This window comes from Peromyscus eremicus, chromosome 1, assembly GCF_949786415.1.
Source record: "Peromyscus eremicus chromosome 1, PerEre_H2_v1, whole genome shotgun sequence".
NCBI lineage: Eukaryota > Metazoa > Chordata > Mammalia > Rodentia > Cricetidae > Peromyscus > Peromyscus eremicus.
Window position 1 is genome coordinate 40,256,075 of NC_081416.1, and position 13,675 is coordinate 40,269,749.

General features: G+C 46.9%; 1 protein-coding gene across 2 annotated transcripts in view; it reads right to left on the reverse strand.

Annotated features, from left to right (window-relative positions):
- Positions 1–11,705, reverse strand: part of Cemip2 (cell migration inducing hyaluronidase 2) — an 80,352-nt gene extending 68,647 nt beyond the window's left edge. Inside the window, exon 1 of one of the 2 annotated variants that reach the window (XM_059259726.1) lies at positions 11,531–11,705. The gene's annotated coding sequence lies outside the window, so the exon portion shown is untranslated. Of the gene's footprint in view, positions 1–10,069; positions 10,172–11,530 lie in introns of those variants that run through there. The other variant, XM_059259734.1, reaches the window with a different exon arrangement.
- Between the last annotated feature and the right edge of the window lie 1,970 nt (positions 11,706–13,675).

The window sequence follows — 13,675 nt, forward strand, 5'->3', positions numbered from 1 at the left end:
TGTTAAACTACAGATTTTTCTATTTTTCTCTCTTCACATCTCTCCTCTCTCTCCCCATCTTTTCTCCCTGTGCCCCCCACTCCCCACAGGAATTTTCTATTACTTCAGTATTCTTGAGGATCTGAGAAACTTCACTAATCTGTGTCACTGATGCAACTGGGAGAAATTAAGAATATTATTTCAAGGGGAAAAAAGTCAGTTCTTGTCTAACTACTACAAAATACAGTTCTGACCTGAAGCTTGCTGACTGATAGGTTGCTTCACATCTGCAAGCAGGAACTCTGAAAACTAGGTGGCTAAATGTTACCCTTTCACAATGTGCTATAATGGTTTCAATCACACAGCATGAAATAAGGTAGACACCAAGAAAAAAAAATGGAAAACCTTCCCTTCGACTTTTTGTTGACAGGAAGAAATGATGAGATGGATCAAAGGGAAAGCCCTCCATGCGGAGACACCAGACGCACACCACAAGTGCTTATCACAGAGTAATGGAGGACACTTTGCTCCCATTCTGTATCATTAGTCTCCTAAATCACCCAGCCCTTCTACCCACTGTAGCAGCTCCCACTGTCCTTCATCAGACATGCACACACCCAATCATACTGAACACTCCATTAGAATCCAAAAGCCAGGGGTAGTGGTGCACACCTTTAATCCTAGCACTGGGGGGGGGGGGGGGGCAGAAGCAGGATGATCTGTGTGAGTCTAAAGCCAGCTTTGTCTACTGCTGTGGATATCGGTCTGTATAAATAAAACACTGATTGGCCAGTGGCCACGCAGGAAGTATAGGCGGGACAAGCAGAGAAAAGAATTCTGGGAAGCGGAAGGCTGAGGAGGGGAGACACTGCCAGCCGCCTCCATGACAAGCAGCATGTGAAGATGCCGGTAAGCCACGAGCCACGAGGCAAGGTATAGATTTATAGAAATGGATTAATATAAGATATGAGAACAGTTAGCAAGAAGCCTGCCACGGCCATACAGTCTGTAAGCAGTATAAGTCTCTGTGTGTTTACTTGGTTGGGTCTGAGCTGCTGCGGGACTGGCGGGTTAGAGAGATTTGTCCTGACTGTGGGCTAGACAGGACCAGAAAAACTCTAGCTACAGTCTACTGCGTGAGATCCAGGACAGTCAAGACTACACAGAGAAACCCTGTCTCAAGGAGGAAAAAATAAAATAAAATGCAATCCTTTTGCCTTGTTTATACTCTTTCAAGTTCCTCCTATAACTTTTTTTTTTTTTTTTTTTTGGTGCTGGGATTAAAGACATGTGCCACCACTGCCTGGCTCCTCCTATGATTTTAAAGAGAATCTACTTTTTTTTGGTTTTGGTTTGTTTTTTGGTATGAGTGCTCTGTCTGCACATATGCCTGCATGCCAGAAGAGGGCATCAGATCCCACTATAGACAGTTGTGAGCTTCCATGTTGGGTGCTGGGAACTGAACTCAGGACCTCTGGAAGAGAAGCCAGTGTGCTCTTAACCGCTAAGCCATCTCTCTAGCCCCAAGAGAATCTATTTTTAAATGGAAATTTTAGGCTTCTAGAAACAGCCAAGATATCAGCATAGTCTAATCAAAGATTTCCCAAGCAAGGTAGTAATTTTTGAAAAACAATCAACTGAATGGTCAACAATCTTTGCTTCTAAGAATGTCTGTGCAACTCATTAAATCTGGTGAGGCAATCTTTCTCTTTTATTAAGATCTTAGAAAATCTTTACAATGTAATCACTGTTATGTCTAAAATGTAAAAACATACAACAGAAAGTAAAATGTTCGGGAAAGGAGGTGTACACAAATTATAAAAGCAAACAACATATTCTACTATAGTCATCTGAACTTCTGACCTAATCAAGCTGTTGGCTCCCAGCTGCTTTGAATTTTCAATTAAGATTCTATATTCCCAACTTCCTGTCTTAGAAAGAGACACAACAGGGCATAACATCCAAGTGACCTTCAAGTTTGTCCTTTGGTTTATTTTAAAGGGATGATGTTAGGTGTCTCATTCAATTTTTCTTTACACAGAGATTGTGCCTGCTGCTAAACAATGCGCCCAGGCTTGAACACACAAAAGTGTTCAGTAAGAAATGAACTTAGAGCCAGTGGTGGCGCACGCCTCTAATCCCGGCCCTAGGAGGCAGAGGCAGATGGGGCTCTGTGAGTTCGAGGCCAGCCTGGCTTACAGCCTGAGTCCCAGGGCAACCAGGGCTACACAGAGAAACCCTGTCTCAAAAAGAAGGAGAGAGAGAGAGAGGAGAGGGAAGAGAGAGGAGAGGGGAGAGGGGGAGAGAGGAGAGAGGGGAGAGAGGATAAAGAGAGGATAAAGAGAGGAGAGAAGGAAAGAGGAGAGAGAGGAGAGAAGAAAGAGGGGAGAGAGGAGAGAGGGAAAGAGGAGAGAGGGAGAGAAAGAAAAGAAAAGAAAAGAAATAAACAGCACCCAGGGACTTTTTAGGCCCTTTCATTTCTCAAACTTCCAAGTATATTTAAATATCATCAATGTCATAAAAATTTTGTATTTGAAAACATAGAGATTTCTGTGGAACGGAGAGTTTGGAAAGGGGGATGTGTAGTTTAGGGAAATATATATTATACATTGTATTCCCAAAGCATACAGTATAAAATATGTTTTTCTAAAGTAACACTGTGAGGGAGGAATTCAACATGAATCCCACGTCTATGCATACAATGGCTACTTGGAAGAAAACAGCAGGCTGAATTATGTGCACTTTCCTCTGAGATCTCCGATTTGAACGCACACACCCCAGAGAATGCAGGCCCTCCAGGCCATGTGCACGGCTACCACAGGACCACACTACGTACGCCAGGCCCCGCCACCTCCTCATCCGTGCCATTTCCGCCCGGTCTCAACATCGGGGTACGTCACGATCCCTGCAACTGCCTGGCTTTAAAACCTTAGCTGACTTTCATTGCACCTAGTTTACTTAGAGTGACCCTGTCTCACTGTCATGAAGCACTGTGTACCAGGTCAAGGTCCCCGGTTGCAAGAGGAACAGATGGGCTCTGACTACAAATACCCCCCATGAAATAAAGGACAGGGATTCAGAAACTAATTCTTTTATATTCCCATCTGCTTTCTCCACTTGATCAATGTAGACACATAGGACAAATGTCACCAAAATTAAGTACTAAGTAGTATTCATATTATCTTCCTCACAAACAAAAACTCCTCTAAAAGATACTAAGGTTATTAACATACAATACATGGAAACTATAAGGGATCTTTCAAATATCCAACCCTAAAAAGACCAACTGCACTTAAAAAAAAAGGAAAGAAAGAAAAAATCACTACCACTAATCATTTACATTGGAATAAGTATTTTTACTTAGAATTACTTTTCCTACTCCAAAAATCACTTTTCAATTAAGTTATACTGTCCTAGAAAGCTATAGTCAGGATATAGTAAGCACTTAAAAAACAAAAATTAGAAATAATGAGAGGCTGCCCTAAAAAATAACAAAACAACTAAGTACTTATATTTAAAACAGTAAGTGTTCCTAGCAACCTAGGTACAATTTCACTGAGTATCCTTAGCAAGTTATACTGTAACAGTCTGGTCAGACACAGACCCCTCATAGAAAGGATATTTAGGGGCTGGAGAGGTGGCTCAGTGGTTAAGAGAATATGTTGTTTCTGCAGAGGACCTGAGTTCAATTCTAAGCATCCACGTGGTGGCTGCTCACAACCATCTATAACTCCAGTTCCAGGGATATGATTCCTAATTACGACCTGCCTGGGCACGAGGCATGCATGTGGGGCACAGACAATACATGTGGACAAAATATTCATAACATAAAATAAGTAAATCTTTAAAAATTAAAAAAAATAACATTTACAAATGTCTGAGACCAAAAGTCAGCCAAGTGAATACTTTCTAACCATAAAAGTGACCCTTAAGCATTTTAATTAATTCTTATGTCCCTGTTCGTCACGTCATATGAGGAAGCCGTCTAACAATAAATATACTAAACAGCCCTGCTCGTTCAACTCTGCTAATCAAGTCCCTAAGAAGCAGTGAGTGACAACCCTAAGTCCTCAACAGCTGAGACATGCCAAAGGCTGAGGTACACCATCACCCCAGTGTTAGAAAACTACTGCCTATCTAGAGTGAGGGGTTGAGGTGGTAACAAATCTAGCTAATACCACTTGCCCGAGCAGAAGGAAAAGCAGAAGGGGGCAGAGCACACAGGCATCCAGGTGGACTGTGGAGGGGACAATTAAGAATGGTGTTCTTCTAGAATAAGCTCCTATAACAGGGCGAAGAGACCAGACCAGACCAAACTGGATTCAGTCACTCATGTTCAATGCCACATAATCAACCTGTAATTAAAAGAAGGAAAAAAAAAAAAAAACAGGTCTCAAAACAAAAATGTCCCCTGAATCCAGAGACCTTGCAGTCCATCTGAGCCCTTGCAGTGAGAAGGATCCTCCTGTGGCTGTGCACAGAAAACAGGACCCTGCCTTAGGCAGAGGCTAGCCAGTCAGCTTTGACTGACTTCAGTTTCCTTCTTCCTACCCTACAGAGCCCGCTGCTCTGCCTTTCTGCAGAGTGAGAGCTGCCCCCATTCACAAATCCCTAATAAAAGCCAAGCAGATCCATGACTGTGTATTGTGTGGTTCCTACTTCTGACAGAGCTCAAAGGTTCCTCAATCCGAAGAATTAGACAAAGGGGAAGAGTCACTTGCATCTCGGCCCTCAGCTGTTTCTTTTTATCCCCTTACTCTTCTTCAGAGTCCTTCCCTCCCCTGCACCCCCTCACCGTTCATTCTCTTAAAAAGCTCCGCCCACTTCCAAGGCTCCTTAGGCCAGTTCCCACCCTCCCCTCACCCTTGTTTCCCATTGGCTAGAAAGGCACAGAGAGGCTTCCAACCTGCTGACAGTGACAGATGGCTGTGCAGAGGCCCACAATGGAGGCTCCCATTCGTCATCCCCTTGCAGCTGACCTTCCAAAGAAAAACCCAAAGCTGGGGTCTGACCTGGACGAGGCTAATTTAATTAATACAGCAAAGGGCAGGGCTGCCAGCGGCCTGCCTTGGCTGGCTGCATTCTCTGCAGACCATGAGGGACAACCCTTTAAAATGTTGCCTAAGAAGACAGCGCAGGGTGGGAAGTTATGTCAGTAGAGCTGAAAGGTAGGGAAAAGGCTAAAAGAAGAGGTGTGCTTGACTAAGTACAGACGCACCAAAAGGTCATGATCCAGTGACACACTAACACCGAAATGCTATGACTCACAGAATAAAGACTATGCTCTGGCCTGGTTTTCAAACCAAGGACGAGTATCAAAGATGCCTGAAATGATCCAGGCTACTCAATCATGGGACCGGGACCCATGTATACTACCGCCCTTCGCCCCCAAAAGAAGCTTTCTAATCAGAGAACACAAGAACAAATTGCTTTGTTTGTGTTTGTTTTTTGAGACATGGTTTTTCTATGTAGCTTGGCTGTCCTGGAATTCATTATATAAACAAGGTGGCCTCAAACTCAGAGGTCCATCTGCCTGGGATTAAAGGTGTGCACCAACATCTCTTGACACAACGGTGCTGCCTCACAATAGAGACGTGGTGGTTACAACATACACATTTTGACACACATGCACACACACACACACACACACACACACACACACACACTCATGCGCGAAGCATGCAGACATGCCTGCACGTGCACAGATGGCCCTCCAATCAAGAAGCTCCAAGTCTAGCGCCAAGCTAAGGGTAGTGGGGAGATAATGCGAGTCAACACGTAACAGTTCGTGGTGGGACAAAGAAACTAATTTGGTAGATCTGAATTTATACAGTCTCATTCAGTTTCCATGAATACAACACACTTTGTGTTTCCTAAAAGCCCCATCAAACTGGCTCACCCAAATGTAGACCACTCCTGCCAATTCCCTTACCTTGTGAGTGTGCACTAACAGCCACCACTCCTGCCAATTCCCTTACCTTGTGAGTGTGCACTAACAGCCACCTCTCCTGCCAACTCCCTTACCTTGTGAGTGTGCACTAGCAGCCACCTCTCCTGCCAACTCCCTTACCTTGTGAGTGTGCGCTAACAGCCACCACTCCTGCCAACTCTCTTACCTTGTGGGTGTGCACTAGCAGCCACCACTCCTGCCAACTCCCTTACCTTGTGGGTGTGCACTAGCAGCCACCTCTCCTGCCAATTCCCTTACCTTGTGAGTGTGCACTAACAGCCACCTCTGAGCTCTGACACTGGCAACAGCGCACCGCTCAACAGCGACCAAGGTGGTTGGGGACACGGCAGACCCAAGACGTCTCTCGTAGTCTTTGGATCCTGAAAGCATGATGTCACCTGTAGGTGAGTTCTAAGTCAAACTACAAGGCATACTCCATCTTCTCCCAGACCATGCGAAACAGCCAAGCAAAGCAGCCATGTCACATCTTGTCAGCAATTGCCCTGATGGTCACCAAGACTGCAGGCCTGGTACCCTGGAGTTGCTCCTCTCATGAACAAGATGGTGGCTGAACTTCCAACAGCTAAACAAGGGAGGGCTGAAAACCTGAGAAGCATGACCAGCCCAGGTGTCCCAGACTCAGTAACAACAGCAACAAAAACAAAAACGACTAGAAGGTTCCAGGTCAAGTTAAGACAGCGTGGTAACTGGGCAGCTAGGAAAAGTTAGCTACTGGCTGACCCTGGTGAAATGGCTGTAGGTCAGGCCATGTCTACATTTGGCCTTGTGAGCTAGACCTTCATATATATCCCATTTCCTTTCACGGTTCACAGTGCTAGCTCCTCACCATGAACAGCCTTTATTTAGATTTGATTATGCCATACGGTGGTTGGGGAGTGGTTATCAAATGCATTCCCATTCAGCAATTAAAGTCACATCTTTTACTTCTTGAGTACAATCTTTTAAGCTTCATATAGAACTTCACAGTCAAGTCAACAAAGTTGGCTTTACAGCAGTGGCATTTCCAAAGAAAAGACACCCACGATGAATTTTTCTCATTTCTTCTGAAATGGGATGGAGGCATTTTTTTCTGCTACTAATTCAAACTTGCCAAATATTCATTCTTTGGCAAGAATAACAAATAGCCAAAACCAATATAATGCCGAAGGCTTCCAGTCTCCAAAATGAAAGCCAATAACTAAGAACTAAGTAAAAGCTTCCAAATCAATAACTGGTTCACTCAAGAGACTCAGTATCCAGATCTGACCAAGAAGACACCTAGTTTGTGGTACAGTACGTTGTGTGTTTTAAGATATTTCATCAAGGGGCTGCAGAGATGGCTCAGCAGTTAAGAGCACTGCCTGCTCTTCCAGAGGACCAGGGTTCAATTCCCAGAACCTACACGGCAGCTCACACCTGTCTGTAACTCCAGTTTCATGCGACTCAACACCCATGGCAAAACACCAATTCACGTTTTAAAAACAGATATTTCATCAAACTCAGAGTCGATAAGGACAATTCCTTTCTCAGCGGCTCAGTATGAATTGTCTTAAATTGCAATTCTTTCCAGCAACCATACCCCAACAGCATTTCTACATAGTGCTAAAACTATTTTGGTACACTAAAGTTAAGACCACAATCACTCCTCAGCAACCTGTGTAGCATAAAATTCTCATCCACGTGACAGGGGGAAGGAGGCAGACATGGAGTTCAAGATCATCCTTTGCTGTATACAAGTTCAAGGCCAGCCTGAGCTACTTGAGACACTACCTCAAACAAGCAAGCAACAACAAAAGCTCTTGTTAAATACAACTTTACTTCTGCCTGCTGTCCAAACTAAGAAGCAGTCTTGGCATGTAAAAAGGTCACCAATTTCCACCTTGTAAAGACAATGTCTTATTACAAATCTGTCTACAGAGGGAATTTCAAAACAGATTTGTCTCAGAGATCAAAGGACTAATTTGTAAGGAGACAGTAATTACAGTTTCCGGGTCTGTTTCACTTTTTAAAGAGACATTTTACTTGAGAGCCTATGCCTCCCTTATCTATATGATGCCGTGTGCCTTGCCTAGTCTAAAACTGCAATAAAATATTTGCTGAACATAGCTCTTGACAACCAGCATTAAAAGTTTCTCAAAATGAGCAAAGAGAAAAAAAAAAGAACACCCATACTATCCCTAGCATGCTTTTATTCTGTGATTCACAAAAATGTGTTTCCAGGAACTTGCTTCTTACAAAAAAGCGTACTTCTACAATATTGCAAATTTGCATCCTGTTTAGAGAAAATGCAAGTAAAGCTAACATTGTTACATGAAGTTCCTTATTTGACAGGAATGTATCACAAATATCATCTACTACATGCACCATATCATGGATAAATAAACATGGGAGATGAAAAGACAAGGGTCTACCTTTTGAACTTAGGTACAATGAGTTTCTAAGCCCAAGTGAAACTATTTAAACACTTAAATAACTAACTGCCAACAAAAGCAAAGTGGAATAGAAGAATAAATAGGGAAGGTGGGGAAGTTACCGTCTGGAAAGAAGAACAAAGGGGTTCCTGTCCCTGCTCAGCCATTGCTTTACTACATGACCTTACCTAATTAGTGAGCCTCTCAGGTCCCCACTTCCTTGCTTTATCATTATTTTTAGGCTCCCCTGGAACCACAGGCCGGGATTCGGCATGGACAGCAGTATCCAACACCCTGAATCACATTCACATCACCCAAAAAAAGCCACTTTTAACTTTATAGCTTTAAATATCTGAGTCTGGATTTCCATCAAAAGCAATTCACAGAACGTCAGCTGGCCTCGTGTCCATTTCCAGTGGAGAACGTAAGCAAGCACTGCTTACCGTTTCACGTTTCCCCCGACAACAGCTGCTGTTAGGAGAGCATTTAACAGTCTCGATGAAAAGTATACCTCTTCACAAATGGAGAAAATAAAAGTGATGTTCACAGTCTCAGAGAGGCAGCTGCCCCTCCCCCACCCGATTCCTACGTTGACCTTGTTGGGACAGTGAAGTCGAAGGGAGCTAGTTTGGGATACAAACTCAGACAAGGCCTTCTTGAGTGATCCCCCAACCAGACAGCCCATCCCTCTAATCCATGCTTACAAGCCAAAGCCAGCAAAAAGATTTCCTGTGAGTGGGAAGGGCAGATACTTTGACAAGGGAGGTACCTCACAGAATAGCAGCCAGGCGGCAGTCCCAGACACCTGCTTCCATTCTGAAAAGAGCCAGCCTAGGCTATACAGTGAGACCCTGTCTCAAAAAACTAAAGAAGAAAAAAAGTGGCCCTTCCTATGCCAATTTTCAGTCTCTACTATTTTATCTGATTTAACAAATAGTTGCAGAAACTGTTCTACTGCCCAACCTCCAGTAAGCACTTCCTCCTAAAGCACAGGCACAGTGAGTCTCCATTCACACGCTGATAAGATCTTAGGGTTTTGCTTGGGTCCCCAGCTGCAGTCTTACTCATCTCTGCCCATGGAAAACACACAGGGATCTCCTGCCCTCTGGCTTCCCCATCTGTAGCCACTCCTTCACTTCCCTCTCCCACTAACAGAAAGTGCCACAGAGCGTGCTGAGAGTCCTCCAGAAGGTCTGGCACATGATGAGTGATTTATAAGTATTCAGTTAATGGATCTGTGGCAGATGGACAGACGGGTGCATTACTAATAAGTATTTCAGCGCACTTTATAATGTATGGACATTTATAAATGTGGGTCTCAAACTATAAATCCAATAGTGATTTTGGTTTTCTCTTTCTGAAATGTGGCTCATCTCTCTCAGTTTCAGAAGCTTGCTCAGAGGCACACAACTAGTAAGTGGTATCCTTTCACATAATGGCCCAGAAGCCCACTTCACTTTGCCCATTTTCTTGGTAGCTGTGAGGGCAGGCGTGGGGTGTTAGAGCATAACTGGGGTGTTGCCACATTCAGCTTTCATGCGATTCTAGCGCTTCAGGAAATCCACTAGTTGTAGGCTAGATGGAGAAAGCAGACCTTCCTCAGACAATTACCCATGGAAGGCTATTGCACAGAACTTCACAGGAGCCCAAGGAAGAATGTATATCCTAATGTCTTGTATACACACACACACACACACACACACACACACACACACAGAGATACACTCACCACACTTCTCAGCTTACTCTCATCCACAGGCAGAGAGAGACAGGTGATGGATCAGAATTCACTTCTAACCTTAATTTTCTGTCCTGTAAGGACAAAAATCAGTTAAGTCAGAAGACAAATTTCCAGCTCCAACGCACAACCTCCTTTGATTCTAGAGCACATACACATAACTAAGGCGAGTCATTTCAAAGACAGGAGAAACCACCATTGCAAGTGGTCCTCTATTTGCTAAATGAACAGCATGCTGGGTGCACATTCTGCTTCCCCCAGAAATGCAAACTCAAAAGAACTCTTCGATAGATAATGAGCAACACACCAGGGTAGGACACCTAGACCAGTGCTGAAGGTTCAAGCTTCCTTAATCTCTAGGGATATATATATACATAATTGTATGTATTTGGGTTTAGCAACCATTTCCAACAGATATGCCTGGTTGCAGTGGGAATTCAGGCCTCCCTCAGCTCGGATGGAACTTTTTTCCAGCCTCGTCTCCTTCTAAATTCTCTTTCCACTGAAAAGAGCTCTCAAGACATACGCACACCTTCAACATGTGCGACTGTGCGGCATCACACTACATCACTGGCACAAGGGCGTCCAAGACTGTGATTGGAGCCGAATAGTTCCTAAAATACTAGGCACTCTATCTTTAACCCCAACTGCTGATGAAAGGAGACATATATCAAAGCCTGTTTTCCTAACTTTAAGTGGAGGATTTAAGTGAGATGTTTCCGCTCCAGAGAGAGATCTGGTGACAAGCATCAACCCCCAGCAGAGGGTATGCAGGCAAGGCAGGACCTTGGTTTTATTGCTGGAGAGTAGTAAGTAGTATTAAGTGCAGCACCTAAGGGCACTCACAGCGAGAACCCCATTCGTTGCCAGGACCTGAGGGGAAATGTTGGGAGTGGAGTCCTATGCTAAAACTGGTCCCCAATTTTAACGATGCCCAGATCCTGAAGCCTCGCCTTACTACAAGGAGCAGGGTCACACTAACTCAGAGGAGTAGGAGACAAAGATTCCCCCCACAAACTTTACACAAGCGCGCGCTTGCGGACGCCAAGGCTCCACAATACACATTCCACCAATCTTTCACTTCAGTCCGCATCCTCCACGGAGCCTTTCCAGAAAGTTTAGGGCTGTTCACACCGACTTTAAAAGGTCCATTGTTACCCTCTCCAGGACAACAAAGTGGTCAAAAAAGGGATCAAGCCTGGATTCCCAAGGAGCCCCTTTTCCTGGAAGAACACTGAGTCTGGGGGGCGCGTATGGAGAGCCCCGGCGGGGAGGCGCAGGCGAAGACGGACGCTGGGACCCACGAGACGGGGGGCTTCTCCGCAAAAAACGCCAGCGCGGGGACAGCCAGGCCTCCGGGACGCCAAGGTGCGCGAGCCGGGTCCGCGCCCTCCGGGCCCCGGGGACCGCCAAGGAGGCGGGGCTGGGGACCCGCGACCAGCGGAGCCTTACCTTCCCCTCCCCCTCCTGGCGTCGGTCTACTCAGGTGTCTACGCGGTGGCCCGAGGAGCGGGAGAGGAGCTCCCGGAGTCCCCGCGTGCGGATCTCCTCTCCATGGCCAGGAACCCGGGACCCGCCGCCTCTTTGAAGGCAGCGGCAGCGGCAGCCGCAGCCTCCGCCGGAGGAGAAGCAGTCGCGACCGGGGAGTAACGCTCCTCCCTCCGCCTCCGCGGCCACCTCCTCCAGCCAGCCCGGCTTGGCGCTCTTGGATCCTTCCCTCCCGGAGGAAGAGGAGGGGAATCGCCGTCCAGGCGGCGCGAGCCCGTGCGGCCCGGAGACAATAGCGACAGGGCGCGTTCCCGAGCCGCGCAGGTCCCCGGTCGGCGGGCGCCGCGGCTCGCTAGGGTCCCCCTCGGCCGCCACCGGCCACACAAGCGCCAGCTCCGCTGGGCCGAGAGTGCTGCGGATTGGGCAGAGGGCGGGGAGCTAGGGAGGCGGGCGCAGAGGCGGGGCCTACGGTTGGTGGGCGGGGCTTGTTGTCGGAGGGACGAGGCCTGCGGAGGCCCCTCCCACCTCGAGCAGCAGACGAAGGCTCAGCGCCTCCCGTTGCCTCTAGCTGGGAAGAGCTCACGGTGGCACTGCCGGCGGCCAGGGCTCCAAGGCGGCGCCCTGGGCTCGGCTGCAGATGACTACCTGGGCGTTCGCGGGAACCGGCTGAGCTGAAACTGAGTCTGCGCTCCTCAGTAACCTTAGCTGAGCCTGAGTCGGTCGGTTTCCCGTCGTCTCCTACTGACCTGAGCCTGCAGCCCCATCACCTGCAGAAATCTGACCACATTACTGGGTATCCATCACCTCCAGGATTAAGCCGGATCCTCTGCCCTCATCACCCCTAGCTGAGTCTAGTACTGCTTCCCTGTCACCTCTTGACAAGGCCGATGTGAGCCTGCAGTCCTCATCACTCGAAACTGAGCCTGCATTTTCTCCGGTCTGGGCACGCTGCGGAACCCACATTACCACCACGCCCCATCTCCCAGGGTTGATCTTTATTCTCTTCCCTCATTAACCAATAGCTGAGTTAGACATGATCTTTGATCGCTCCCGAATGAAGGTGACACCGCATTATCCCCCAATAATATCTCACAAGCCCTCCCACACCCCAAACTTTCTGTGCCTCAGGTCACGGCGCCTCGATTGCCCCCACCTGGCCAGCATGAGATCTGGGTTCGTAACCCTCTCCGCTGAGGCAGCGTGCTCTTGACTTCAAATTGTTCCGTTGGGAGATTGGAGAAGCCTCAGCATCTCGCTCAGGGGCCAGAATAAATACACCTAGGCCCGGGCCACGCCTTCTACCCACGCTATTCTACAGTGGCTGAAGCTTGCAGGGGGGGCGGGGTTGAAACACTGAAAGTCACTCCTCAGCCCACACTACACCAAAATACTCTGGCAGGGTGGCTTAAGTAGCCCTGCCACCAACTGGTCCCCTCGCGGAAGTTGCTCTTGCAGCGGAAAAGCCTTGCCTGCAGCAAAGGGCGCGACCTGACTTGATCCATTAGACCCACAAGGTCCGGAGCTAATGACAGCTGCAAGATTGCTAAATCCAGACAGTCATCATCCTCTATTTAACTCAGAGTTGGACGTGTCCCCCTGGGGAGCTGTTTCAGTGAATACTGTACAGACAGGATTGTTCATTTTTCAGGCTTGCTTTTTTGTTTGCTTGCTTTCTTTCTCCATCCTTCCAGTAAAAATTCCCTCATGTAACCATGACACACCAGCAGGCTCGAAGGGGAAAACCCGATTTCCAAGGTTTGGTTCAGGACTTTGTAGAACTGAATCAGTGTTTCCAGCCTGGGGCGGATAAGAATCTCCTGAGATCCTGAAAAACTTGGATTCCGCCAACAAAGCACTATGGATTGAGTCAGAGGAGCCTGCAAAACGCAAATTTTGGAACTGCTTCTAGAACGTATCCACAATTAACATAAAACCTTGGAAAGATGCGCCCGAGGAGCAGCTCCACCGTCACAGACTTCTTAACCATCTGCCAGTTCCAGCTCCAGTCCCTTTGGGGAGAGAAAAAGGACGACTTAAAAATAATAGCACAGATGGTTTTCTACGACAAACTGTAAAGGAAGAAGGATACTTCAGTGGCCTCAAAGTGAG